The 12,410-nt window shown below is 42.4% G+C and overlaps 1 protein-coding gene across 3 annotated transcripts in view; it reads right to left on the bottom strand.

The window, feature by feature from the left end:
- Mctp2 (multiple C2 and transmembrane domain containing 2) overlaps positions 1 to 11,487 on the bottom strand; it is a 238,613-nt gene extending 227,126 nt beyond the window's left edge. Inside the window, exons 1-2 of one of the 3 annotated variants that reach the window (XM_085841642.1) lie at positions 11,307 to 11,487; positions 3,228 to 3,325 (exon numbers count right to left, since the gene is read on the bottom strand). The gene's annotated coding sequence lies outside the window, so the exon portion shown is untranslated. Of the gene's footprint in view, positions 1 to 3,227; positions 3,408 to 11,306 lie in introns of those variants that run through there. The other 2 variants (XM_021166947.3, XM_029480148.2) reach the window with 2 other exon arrangements.
- Between the last annotated feature and the right edge of the window lie 923 nt (positions 11,488 to 12,410).

The raw sequence follows: 12,410 nt of genomic DNA, 5'->3' as shown, positions 1-12,410 counted from the left end.
TTGGATAGAATGCTCATGTCTGCTCTCTGTGTTCTGACCTCAGATTTACTGTAAAAAATATAAAAAGGGGGAAAAACATCTTAAAAGTAAGGTAGCCATCTAATAAGTTTGGGTAGGTTCTTAGGAGGCTGGCAGCCAGCACTTCGTCTTTAAAAATGGTGGCCTCAAGTTGAGTCCATGAACTGAATTTAACTTTTTTGTCTCCTAGGAGGGACCTTCATTTGGCATTGTGGTTGCTATAGTTTTCAAACAATAACTTACTGGCACTAGAAAACGGCATAGGATAAAAGCCTGGTTTGCAGATCTCTCATCTTGGAAGAGAAGCTGCAGTGGCACTGGGTCTCAGTATGCTGCTCAGTGCTGAGAAGCCAGGCTCCCTCACCTCCATGTGTTAGAGGAACAGAGACAGTAAGCATCATACATGAGGCACTCTCTCCCACCTGCCATTATTGATATTTACAGCAGCACCACGTAAGCATTTCAGTGCTAATTTATGGGTGAAACTGTTGAGACAATCATATCTACAGATCTACAGCTACTACCTGTCATAGTTGACATTTGAACTCTGATTTACCCTCCGCCCAAAACTAAGACTCTTTTCACCACCATGCTGGTGGTGAGTTCAAGGGCGAGTACAAACAGTATAAGCCTTTATAACTGGTTCCCTGGGGTAGGAGCTTTTAAACTTCTTTGACCCCATGTCACCCTTTGAAAGGCACATTGATCTGAAGGAAAAATCTGGAGACATGTTTCTGTTTAAACAGACATAGCTGGACAAGTTTTACTGACTTCAGAGAATCTTTTAGAATCTGATAGTAAATGTCAGACATTTTAAGGCTTTAAAATGTTAATCAAATTCAAATGGTTTTTTTTAACTATACTCTTATTCAGACATAAGGATTTTTTTTTTAATTTTTAAATTATGAACAAGCATGTGTGTTTGTTTGCAGTATGTGCTTGTGAATGCAGAGGCCTGGGGAGACCAGAGACCTAAGAGCTCTTGGAGTTGGAGGTACAGCCTGTAGTTAGCTACTTGAAATGGGTGCTTGAAGCCAGCCCTGCTGGAAAACAAACACAAGACCTTTGAAAGAGCAGTGTGTGCTCTTAACCACTAAGCATTCTCTCCAGTCCCTGGAAGTATTTTTTTTTTAAATGACACATTAATGACAGCAAAAATGGCCTATTAGCTCCCTGCCCATTTAACACTGAACACATTCAAAAGGCATGCCTTAGGAAATGGTTATTGTGCATGGAAGCACGCAATGAACTGTGACTCAGCCCAGACTACTCCTTAGTCATAAAGGGACAACTACACATTTTCTGCTGCTCGTGTCCAGAAAAGGGAAAAGGAGTTTATGTATGCATACTCCAGCCAACAGTATAAAGACATGTGTATAAAGGGGGATATGCTGTGTACCAGTCTAAACCATGCTTTGCCATGCATCGAGACGTCAACACAGTGCCCAGTTCAATGTTCACTGACAGCCACAGGCAAGACAGAATTAATTGACAGGAAGACTGGCTTTCTGACTGGTCAGATACAGGGGTGGTCAGTGAAAACCAAGGAAAACTTCCAAACTCCCACAAATATACACCCATAAACTCTATTTGGTAAAACTGTTTTTAAAATTAACAAAAATCTCAAGCTCTGTGTGTGTGTGTGTCTGTGTGTGCATGTATTTGCATATGCCTGCATCTGAAGGGCACATGTCAGTTCTGGGTGTCTTTCTTTAGCATTTAATATTTTTAGGACAGGGTCTCTCACTGAACCTGAAGCTTATCATTTGGACCAGGGTGACGGACTAGTCAGCTACCAGGACCTGCTTGCCTCTACCTTCCTAGCCCCGGATGTGTAAACAGACCATCACACCTGGCGTTTACATGAGATCCAGGGATCCACTTGTCCTCATCTGCTTGGACACCAAGCACATTGCCTCCTGAGTCATCTCTCCAGCCCCTCATAAGGCACCATAAAGTGACCTGGCTTCTTATCGGAGGAACTACAAACCCCAAGCTGTGTCCTTCTCAAAGGCGCACTAAAGCTGAAGTGTGGGTTGTGGGTGCTTTAATTATATCTCACTTCCCATTAAATTCTATTAGCTATAGCTTCCTAAAAAGCTAAGACTATGTCTCCAAAGTCACAAAAATAGAAGGATCTTGAATTATGTCTCCAAAGCCTTTCTGGGAATAAGAATAGTGCCCACCGTCTAAGACTGGAAAAACTAGAACATCAACCGTAGCTGTGTAATGTAGATACTGAAAAGACTCATTTGATAAATGCACCCTTACGGGTGCCATTTATATATGCTTATGGGTATATAAATAAGCACCTAAACATGATCAGTGGCAAAGATACATTCAGAGTTTTGAAATGTCAACCTCTGTCTCTACTTAAAAGCTTGCATCATCTAGAAGAAAACCAGAGAGTGACTTGATCTTTTATGAGCAATCAAGAATAAAACGTGGAGGAGCTGGAGAGATGACTCAGTGATTAAGAGCACTGAGTACTCTTCCAGAGACGTCTTGAGTTCAATTTATGCAACCATATGGTGGCTCACAACTATCTATAATGGGATCTGATCCCCTCTTCTGGTGTTTCTGAAGACAGCTACAGTGTACTCAGATACATAAAATAAATAAAATCTTAAACAAACAAACAAACAAACATGGAGGCTGCTTGCTTCCTTCCACAAACTCATTTGAATATTCATGAATCTATAACATCCATTGGGTCAGACTAAGAAAAGGGAACATTGAAAAATATTTACCTTTGTGTGCCAACAATCTGGCAGAAAATAATTTAAAACTGTGTGTGTGTACACGCATGCGTGCGCGAGTGCGTGCATGTGCACACACAGGCACATATGCATTTGAGTGTTTTCTATAAAATCATACACCCATCTCCATAACAGACTCAGCAGGATGTCCAAGGCTTCCATCAATGTATCACTCTCATCACTGTCTCTCATCCTTTGAAAAGACTCACCTTGTTATTGAACCTAAGAATGAATGGACCAATCACCCTTCTCAGAATTCAACAAGCAGAGGAAATACTAAAATATTTGATGGAATGAGTCTTGATGACATGGAAGTCTTGTTCTTTGTGAGTCCTGAACTCCAGTAAGAAGCAAAACAGCAAAAGGACTAAAGTAGAGATGATTTGAAATGTGATAATGGAGAAACAAGCAAATATTGGCCTGAACACTAAGCAACTTGGTTGTTTGTACCTGTGAGTTGTACATGTTTCCTCTTCAGTCAAATGAGAGTGACTTCTAATGAGTGACTTCTAATTCTCCAGAATAGAGAGACTGAGATAATGCTGCACCTGGCAGAAGATTTGGAGAGTGATTACACAGAATACAAAACATACCAGCTGACTCTGCAGAATGGAATAAAAAAAAAAAAAAAAGTAACGTCTCCTATTATGTACAAATGTGAAACCTGCCAATGAAAAGTATGGATTGGCAATGGAACATGGATGCCATGTGATCAAATAGTGAGGTGGTGTCCTGGATTTATGATGAAGCTAGGAACTGAAATAAGGCTGGATGTTGGAGAGGAAGTAGATGGTGATGCAATCAAACTTCCCAATCTGTTAGCAATGACCTGAGTCACACCTGCTTGTTCAAACTGTTTTTGTTGTTTTACGCATTAAAAGTTCACAGGGTTTAAAGACAATTCATAATTGTACCTTCCTAACCCTCCCATGTCTTATTAAATATTAACAAAGAAAACTTCCTGGGAGCCTTCTTTTTTGCCCAGGTCTTTGCCAGCTCACCTGAGACTTAAGGGAAGGAAAGAAATGCCAGACAAACCTACCTGTTCAGACAAGACCCAGATGCTGCCTGTGAGTTCTACCACAGATTCCTATAGCAATCTAAACATTCAGCTTTGTGGAAGGAAATCAGAATGGATACATACCAGAAAGAAGATAAGGAAGGGAGGGGAGGCAGAGCAAGATCATCACGGGGCATGCTTAGGCAAGAGGCAAGAGACTTTGGAGTACAGAATGTCAGATGTGCAGACGGAGAGCTACAGACACATTCTATCCAACAGACTCTGTCAGCAACTAATTGTGTTGGGGGGAAAAATGATTACATCACCTCTGGGCTATCACTCACTCATGGGACAGAAGCAGGTGGTACAAGAGCTGACCCTGGAGATCGTATCCAGAACATTATCTAGGAAGCTGAAGTAATGTCTTTATATCAATAGATGCATATATTCTACTCTGAACAAAGCTACTCTAGGAATAATGTGGTTTCCTGTGATTCAAGAAATACAATGCTCATGAGTGATATAGCAAGAGGTTCTCAGTCTAAAAAGCCAGCAAGCATATCTTATAATGCTGAAAAGGAGTTCATCAGGCACCAAGCCAAGCATGTGTGCCATAACCATTATCCAGTTGCTGCCAGTATTAGTTTGGGTTCGGAAGATTTTGTGGGGTTCCATTGCTGCTCTTTAGGGGACTGTGGTATCTATGATCCTCTCCATTGTCTCTTGGAACCGAGAAGTCTCTTTGCAGCATTTCTCAGAACATAGCCTCCAACACACATATTCACTTAGTCGTTTCCTTTTGGGCCTTCTCATTAGTTGAATCTCTCATGGACATTCTTTTTCGTTTGCTTCATTTTGTTAACAATGCTCAAACTGCCTGACTGAGGCTTATAGTTCCTCAAAAGCATCCTTCCAGTGTGCCCTGCAAACTTCCTCCTTAGGTCACTGCCTCACCGCCCCTCCCTCTCACTTCCTGCTATGATCAGCAGCTCTACCTAGAGGTTGCCCTTCCCCACTAGCTCCCGTGGCATCTGCATCTTGAACAGCACTTGAATGTTTGGCTCCCCTCCTATGCTATAATCTCTAAAGGAGTAGAGAGCTATTTGTTTCACTCACAATTAAAACTCTAATATACAGGATCTAATTAGAACAAATACTTATTTCAGGAATTATTTTAGCATATTTCAAATAGTCTTCTACTTAACTCTTCACCTAAGACAATCTATAGAGTCTGCATTTAAAACATTGAGCTAAAGGTGTTAGCAGCCACAAAAAATTGCCACTGTTCAATCTGTGTCACATTAAAACATATATATATGATTTTATGAAATAGATGATTTACTTGAGAAAAATGAAGGATTTACATATGAAAATGATATGACACATTTACGGAATCAGATTCGGAAATTTAGCCTTCCAAGGTCTCCCTGTTCACACCCCTGCTTTGGCCAGCTCTGCTCTACTTTTCCTTTAAGAGTTTTCTCCCCAGCTTCATCGCAGGCTCTGGAATGCAGTAAAGGTCAGTGGGAGTAGAGAATTCATCCCCAGTTTCTAGAGAAAAGGCAAGGGAAAAACATCTTCCACCTTCACTTCAAAGAAACGGACTGTGTTAGCATCTTTCCTAGCCAGAGGGAGGAATGCCCAAGTGTCCGCTGTTACGTCCTGCTAATTTGCCCACTTCCTACCATTTAGTTGTAGATTATATACAATCTGTTCACTCAGTTTTCATAGCAAGTGCATTATCAAATCAAGTGATCATTAGTCAAGGAATAAGCTATTACCTAAAGAGCTAGCTATTCTTCCAAATCTCTACCTTATACAACTCCCTTATAGATAACAGACTTTTGTATGATGATCCCAATCCTTTACCTCTGAGTCATACAGTCATTTCAAATACAAGGTCCGTGGAATTCATAATTCTCTTCTTCCCAAACTGGTACAAATCCCTTCCTAAGGCCAAGGCCTTCCCATCCTCATCGGGCCCATTCACCTGATCATCCTTGAATATCTACTTGTGTCACAAATCTATCCACACCTCCAACATTCCCCACTGCCTTAAGCTAAACAAACAGCCTGAAACCCTGAATAACAATAATGTAAGTCATTTCACAGCATCATAACAAGAGGCATTGAAGAGCCATTACTTGACTGTTGGTTCAGAAAGGTTATTATGTTCAACCTACTCTCACATTTATCTCCATGGTTGCCTAACAATAAGACAAGTAATAAGTGATCACATGTATAGCAGAGTTCGAGGATGAACCAGCCAAGGCTATCCACAAATTAGATGTTGCTGACCATCTTAAGTTCAACCTTTGTAGGCAGAGGTAAAGACATTAACCTGAAGTTCAAACTCAAGGGCAAAACATCTGTGGATACATTCTCAATATACTTATATCTCTAGCTATATGTTCTTACTTATATAGCCTGATAATAAGATGTCTTAAGATTAAATATGAATATTTGTTTCAGGATATTTTTTTTAATCTATAGGTGTGTATAAAAGGTGTATGTGTGTGTGTGTGTGTGTGCACTACAGGCCTTCTGTCCATCTTTCAATGAGCAATGGTTATGCACAACATCACCTTCAAGTCTTCTATAGACTGGGGAGAGGGTTTGATTTTAAAAGGGTCTAAAATCCAACGCTTTCCCCATCAGCAGGAAGCCCCGAGTTCTATCCCCAGCCCAAATCCAGGTCCAAATCTTAGCAAGTCTATAGAACCCTAATCTCCATCACCACTATCCTCCCAATTAAACTCACTGAAGATGTGCACTATCAGTCTATCATGTGGCGACAGGAAGGGGTTTTCTCACATCATGAAATTCTGTCCATTCACTCCTGATGGGGCTTGAGTGTAAAATATTCCCCATACACTCCTGTTTGAGCACCTGGTCTCCAGTTGGTGGCGCTATTTTGGAAGTTTGTATAATATATTAGGAGGTGGCACCTACATGGAAGAAGTAGGTTGTTGCCTAGATGGGTGGACCTTAAGAGTTAAAGCTGACTCTGTTCTACTAAACTGTCTATCGATGCTACTGCATGCAATTGTACCCTCCAAAAACCACGAAGCAAAATAATCAGTCTTCTCTTTAGTTGCTTCTTTCCACTATTTTTAAACAGGGACAAGACAGTAACTTCTGCATTCAACCATCTGCAGTAGGAATAAGTTATATGGACTTTTCTAACATGGGAATCTGTCCCTAAAGAAAATCTCCCTTAAGAAAACCATGGGGACCCAAGGTACTCACTAAAAGACAGGATTGGTTTAAAAGGTATATCCCAATGAGGTTGATTTTGTTTCTTTGCTTTGTTTTCTTGTGTGTGTGTCTGTGTGTCTGTGTGTGTGTCTGTGTGTGTGTGTCTCTGTGTGTGTGTCTGTGTATGTGTGTGTGTGTGTGCCTGCCTTTCAGATTTCCTCAGTGATGCCAACACAACACAATGGCATCCATGAAAACTTCTCGGAGGCAGAATGAGAAAGGTGGTTCTGGAGCCCGACTGCCTTCCCCTGAGTGCTACCAGAACTGCTTTCCAGACTTTTGTGAAAATAGCAAAATACTGTTTTGCTCTCTTCTTAAGTTTCCCAGCCTTTGCATTAAAACAAGGAGAGCCCTGTGCCACCTTGGGCTTGGACTGGTGGTTAAACAGTAACAGTTTAAACACGTGTGTGAATGGCACAATATAAGTATGTGCATTGCAAGGTCTGATGTTAATTATATCTGATTACAATTATTTTAAATGTTTAGGGCTAGAAGTGTTTGTGATTTGATCAGTTCTCAAATACTATACTATTTGCATGTGTACAGTGAGAGACCTTAGACATCGAACTCAAGCTCACCCATAAGTTCACTGGGCTTCACTTGTACCTGGTATGCATGTAATCTTACACAATGTTTAAATAATCTTGGACAAAAATAAAACAGTTGTGTGGTGTGTAATTTTCTCCTTGAAGCATCATGTCAATACTCAAAAGTTCCAGATTTTGGAACCCTTTGGATTTAAGATCTTCAGAATGAAGAGATTTAACCCGTTTTATAACAGTGATACATCTATATTATTAATAAATTTCCTCTCATTCTTAATCAAAAGGGATCTTTTGCCTGCTCTGTTGTCTGAAATTCTATAGTGGTTCATAATCTCATCTTGTCTGAGATCATTTGATTGGTGTTTCAATAAAAACCCTCCATGTTCATATACAGCACCCAAGCCCTGGAGTATGGTCTGAGAATATGCACATCTAATGAGCTATCTCGGGGATGCTCATGCAGATAGTCTGAAGGATACCATGAGAACTGACTAAGGTACACCATTACGTCAATGAAAACATCATGGAACAACAAATATTCAGGTTTCTTGTAGCCCTCTGCTCACCTACAAAACCCTTCCTAGATTCAGTAACCCACCAACTACAATCTCAGTCCAGTCATCTGAAGTCATGCAAAGGCTCCCATAGATCCTTCATGACGGCACCATCTGCACTGTGATGAGTGAAGCCCTGTCCTGAAGACAATGAGAACTGAGCACTAAGACCCTTAGTTCACTTTAAGATACAGGAAATCCTTAGCAAATGGTAACTGAACAGACAATAGATCCCTGGAAGAGCTTAGAGGTCATATCTAGGTTGTTCATTAGGCATAGGTGCTAAAAGTCTCTAACAATCCAGGAGTCTCTGCCACTCCACCCAGCTACCTCTTCTCTGTTCAAGGGTCTAGAAGTCCTTGGCCTCCAAACACCAAGTTGTCCCTCACTCATATACAAGAGCTTTAGCCTAAGGCCTGTATTGGGCTCTGTGGTCCAAGCAGCTGTTAGATGCTGAGTAGTCTCAAGAGAGAGGAAGCCAGGCAACAAACAGGAAGCATTGCTCTGTAAACATTTCTGATAAATTGCCCAATAAGATTGCAACGGAGAGAGAGGGAGAGAGAGAGACTCCAGTTCTTGTCTAGTTCATCTGCATTTAAATAAATATTCACCTTCGTACTTGAATTTTGTATTGGTTTTCTCCAAGAGGGTGCCCAAATGCTTTGCCTTTCAGGACACACAGAATCCTCAGCCCCACAAAAGTGTCCAAACACACTTTTGCCTTTGGATTTTCTGACTATTTCTCCATCTTGTCAGTCTTCTGGTCCAGCTCTATCTCCATTGGTCTGTAATCAAATCAAGCGGGGGTTTATACACACCTCCTGCAGATGATGTTAAAGGTTCATAAAGAGGAATTCAGGATGCCCTGTCAATTTCATTGGAAATAGAGAAACCAAACCCATGTGATCCAGGCTGAATGTGTAATCTGATGTTTCAACACAGGCAAAAGCCATTTCTCATCAGTTAACTGGCAACACCTCAAAAAAAAAAAATTAAACTGTGGATACCTTTGATTTTTGTGTTCAGTTAGCAGTAATTGCAAAAAAGGTTTTAAGAATGCTAACATTCTCCTTGACAGGAAATAGACAGGATTCTGAGTTCTAGCTTTACTTATTTTACAGAGCATAATAACTTTAATTAGAAGCTCCATGTGGCATGCACTATGAGATGTGGTCAGCAGAGGTGCATTAACGTCTACACAACCAGGACATGAGGATGCTAAGGATTCCTTGCCAAGGCTGCACAATATGCTCTGTTTCCTGAGATAGGCTGGAGGAAAGACAGATGCAGTCTTTTAATGGTATTCATCTATTAATAAGAGATGGATTTACATACGAACACAAGGTCATTTCCAAAGGAACAATGGTACCTTTATGCCCTTCCCAGCTATGGGAAGAAATTAGGCTAAACTGTTAAAATATGTTACTGTATTTACTTGTGAACACAAGGTCATTGCCATGGGACAATGATACCTTTAGTCACTTCCCTGCTAAGGAAAGAAATTAAGCTAAATTGTTGAAGTATGTTAATATATGTCATAGAAAGAACACATATGAAGTTACCAACCCCACTTGTACATATTAGTCCTTTTAAGATAGACTGAAGAAGTGACATAATCATTTTCCCTTAAAACAAAAACAAAAAACCATCAATCTACTTGTCCCGGGTAGGGCACAGTTTACCAGCACAATAACAACAAAACCACTGGTTCTCACTTCAGCCTACTTTAACCCGAGGCAGCAGATTTTGAGAACATAATTGAATCCTCATTTCCAGCCAATCTTTCAGATCTGCCTTGCCTGATCTTACTACAGCATGGATTATCAAAACAGCACACAGGTGTATCCATGTTCCATTTCTAGGTCAACCTCCTTGTCCAACCTACTGGCTTGTCCTTTGCCTCCATTTCTCATCTGTATGGGTGAATTAATGTATACTATGTGTATTTCATGTCATAAGATGAGGTGTCTGTTTATATAATTGAGCCCTATTTACCTATAGAACCCTTTATATAATTGGTCCTCATTAATTCTTAACTTTATTTACTGACAGGTTTCATCGTTATTTTCAATGTGGCTTATGCCACACTCCTTTAAGACTTGCATTTTCCCTATAGGGCACCTTTTACCTGAGGTGACCATACTGAAGCAATCATCAATGCAGCCCTGGGCTTTTCTAAACACCACCTGTAAGCTGTAGACATTCTAGGACCCCCCCCCCTTCCTTTGTCTCAACACCTGGCTACCAAACCCTAGCTCAGCCTGTTCTTTAGATGGCTTGCCTTTAGCAGGTGTACAATATTTGTTTAATTGAATTGCCACTGACCCAATCAAGGCCTGAATACTAATTGTATCATCATCCAGAGACCCCAAAGAATAAATGGTGACTGCATTTTCATATGCCTGGAGAAACCAGAGCTCTAATGCCCCAGGGTTCACGGAGCAGCTCTTTAGCACCTGAAGTGTCTGAAGGCTGGTAGCTTCCAGAGCACGCAGGATCCAGCATCCAGGTGCAGCTGGGATCCTCATACCGCAGAGGAGCTAGTCCATTTACAGAGAAAACTCATCTTGTGAAATCTGAGCTCTATTTAACAACCGGACAGCGTAGACAACGTTAGGGAACGAACTGCAGAAACATTCGTTTTGCAAATTCATTTCAATCGTCATCACTTTTGCTTTGTTTGATAATGTGGCTGAGAGCTCATAACCTATGCTTACTCTAAGGTTTTTCCACAGTCCTGTAAGTGAGCAAATGCCAACGCAAAGACAGAAACGCGAGTCTCTATATCTTCACGAACTCGGAATGCACCAGAGCCCATCCAATCAAAGGACTGACCTCTGCAAAGTCCAGATTCGGGAAGCAATGGGGTGATAACTCCACAGGACTCCGGGAAGCCCTGCTGTGCGGCCTTTAAAATGTTAAGAAACGCTGTGACAGACTGCCAACACAAGTTCGCCAACACTTCATGCCCGTCTCTGGGCCAAATGACACTTCTCTTAACCCCCAGCCGGCAACCACGGGTTAGGAATGACATTAAACCCCATCCCCGGCCCCTAAAATCGGCAACTTCCCATTTTGGCTAAAAGCAGAAAGAAGTCCAGCCTCAGTATCAGACTGTTCAGGACCCTGCTACCTTGCCCATGCGCGTGACCAGGTGACCCACCAATCTCACCTGTCTGAGGCTGAGTCCCCAGGCCAGTACAGCGCGGCGGGCGCGCGCCCCTCACTTGCGTGGGATCCACCGTTGCTGTCCCTTATGGCTGTGGTCGCGGCTCGGGAGAACACCAAGTATCCCTGATGCAAAGGACACAGGAGCTTCCCAAGAGCCGCGGGACTTCCTCGGCCACCCCCTTGTGAGCCCCGCCTTAAAGGGGAGGAGGCGGTCGCGTCACCTTGGAGCCGCCTCCCAGCTAGCGCGGGGGCAGCTGCGGGTGACTCTTCCAGGTGTGACACGAAGGAGTTTGGGCTGTTCGCTAGGCTAGCTGGGCGTGCAGAGCGCGATTACTCCGAAATCATTCGCTTGGATTGGCTCACGGGGGAGGAAGGTGTGTCCTAAAAGTCAAAAGGAAGGAAACAGGAGTGTAGTCTTGCAAACTTGCAGTTACTAAACATTTTTTCTTCACGGAGGCTCCGAAGATCTCACAGTGCTCCTAGTCCGTTCCTAAAAGACCACCAGGCAGAGAACCGCTTCCGTTTTCACTACCACAACCCTAGGAATCAAACCTAGGAAACCTGTGCCATGTGAGTGCGAGGGTGGCTGGAAGTCACTCACCCAGATCTGTTGGGCCTTGTCCCCTTCTCCAAGGATGAGCTGCTCTGTGGTCTGGGAGTTGTTCTGAGGACTCTGAGACTTAAAAACACTCGCTTGAGATTTTGATCCTCGGGTGCTCAGTAAATACTTGCCTTTTGATTCCTTTGTGCTCCCCCCTCCCCGCCCCTGCCTTGCTCCCTTCTGGCTTTGTCCGTTTTGCTGCCCCCCCTACCCCACCCCCCACCCCACTCCCATTTTCATCCTGTGCTCTGAGAGCCTATGGGTGGCTACAGAAGACTCTGGGAAGATCGGGAATAACCTTTCCTGGGAGCAGAGGTTTTGAAAAGAGATACAGGAGTTTCTGAAATGGTAACCTAGCTGTGGGACAGATTTAGCATTCTATAGGCTGCTGTGAGGATAGGAAATCTGTGACGCCAGGGGAGTGTGATTGGTGCAAATCTGAGCTCCGAACTCAGAAGGTCCTAAAATCAAATCCTGGCCCAACAACTAACTGTACCTAGGCAG

The sequence above is a fragment of the Mus caroli genome, unplaced genomic scaffold, assembly GCF_978045245.1.
Source record: "Mus caroli unplaced genomic scaffold, Mus_caroli_1 scaffold_8, whole genome shotgun sequence".
Lineage (NCBI taxonomy): Eukaryota > Metazoa > Chordata > Mammalia > Rodentia > Muridae > Mus > Mus caroli.
This window is presented reverse-complemented; position numbering and strand designations above follow the sequence as displayed.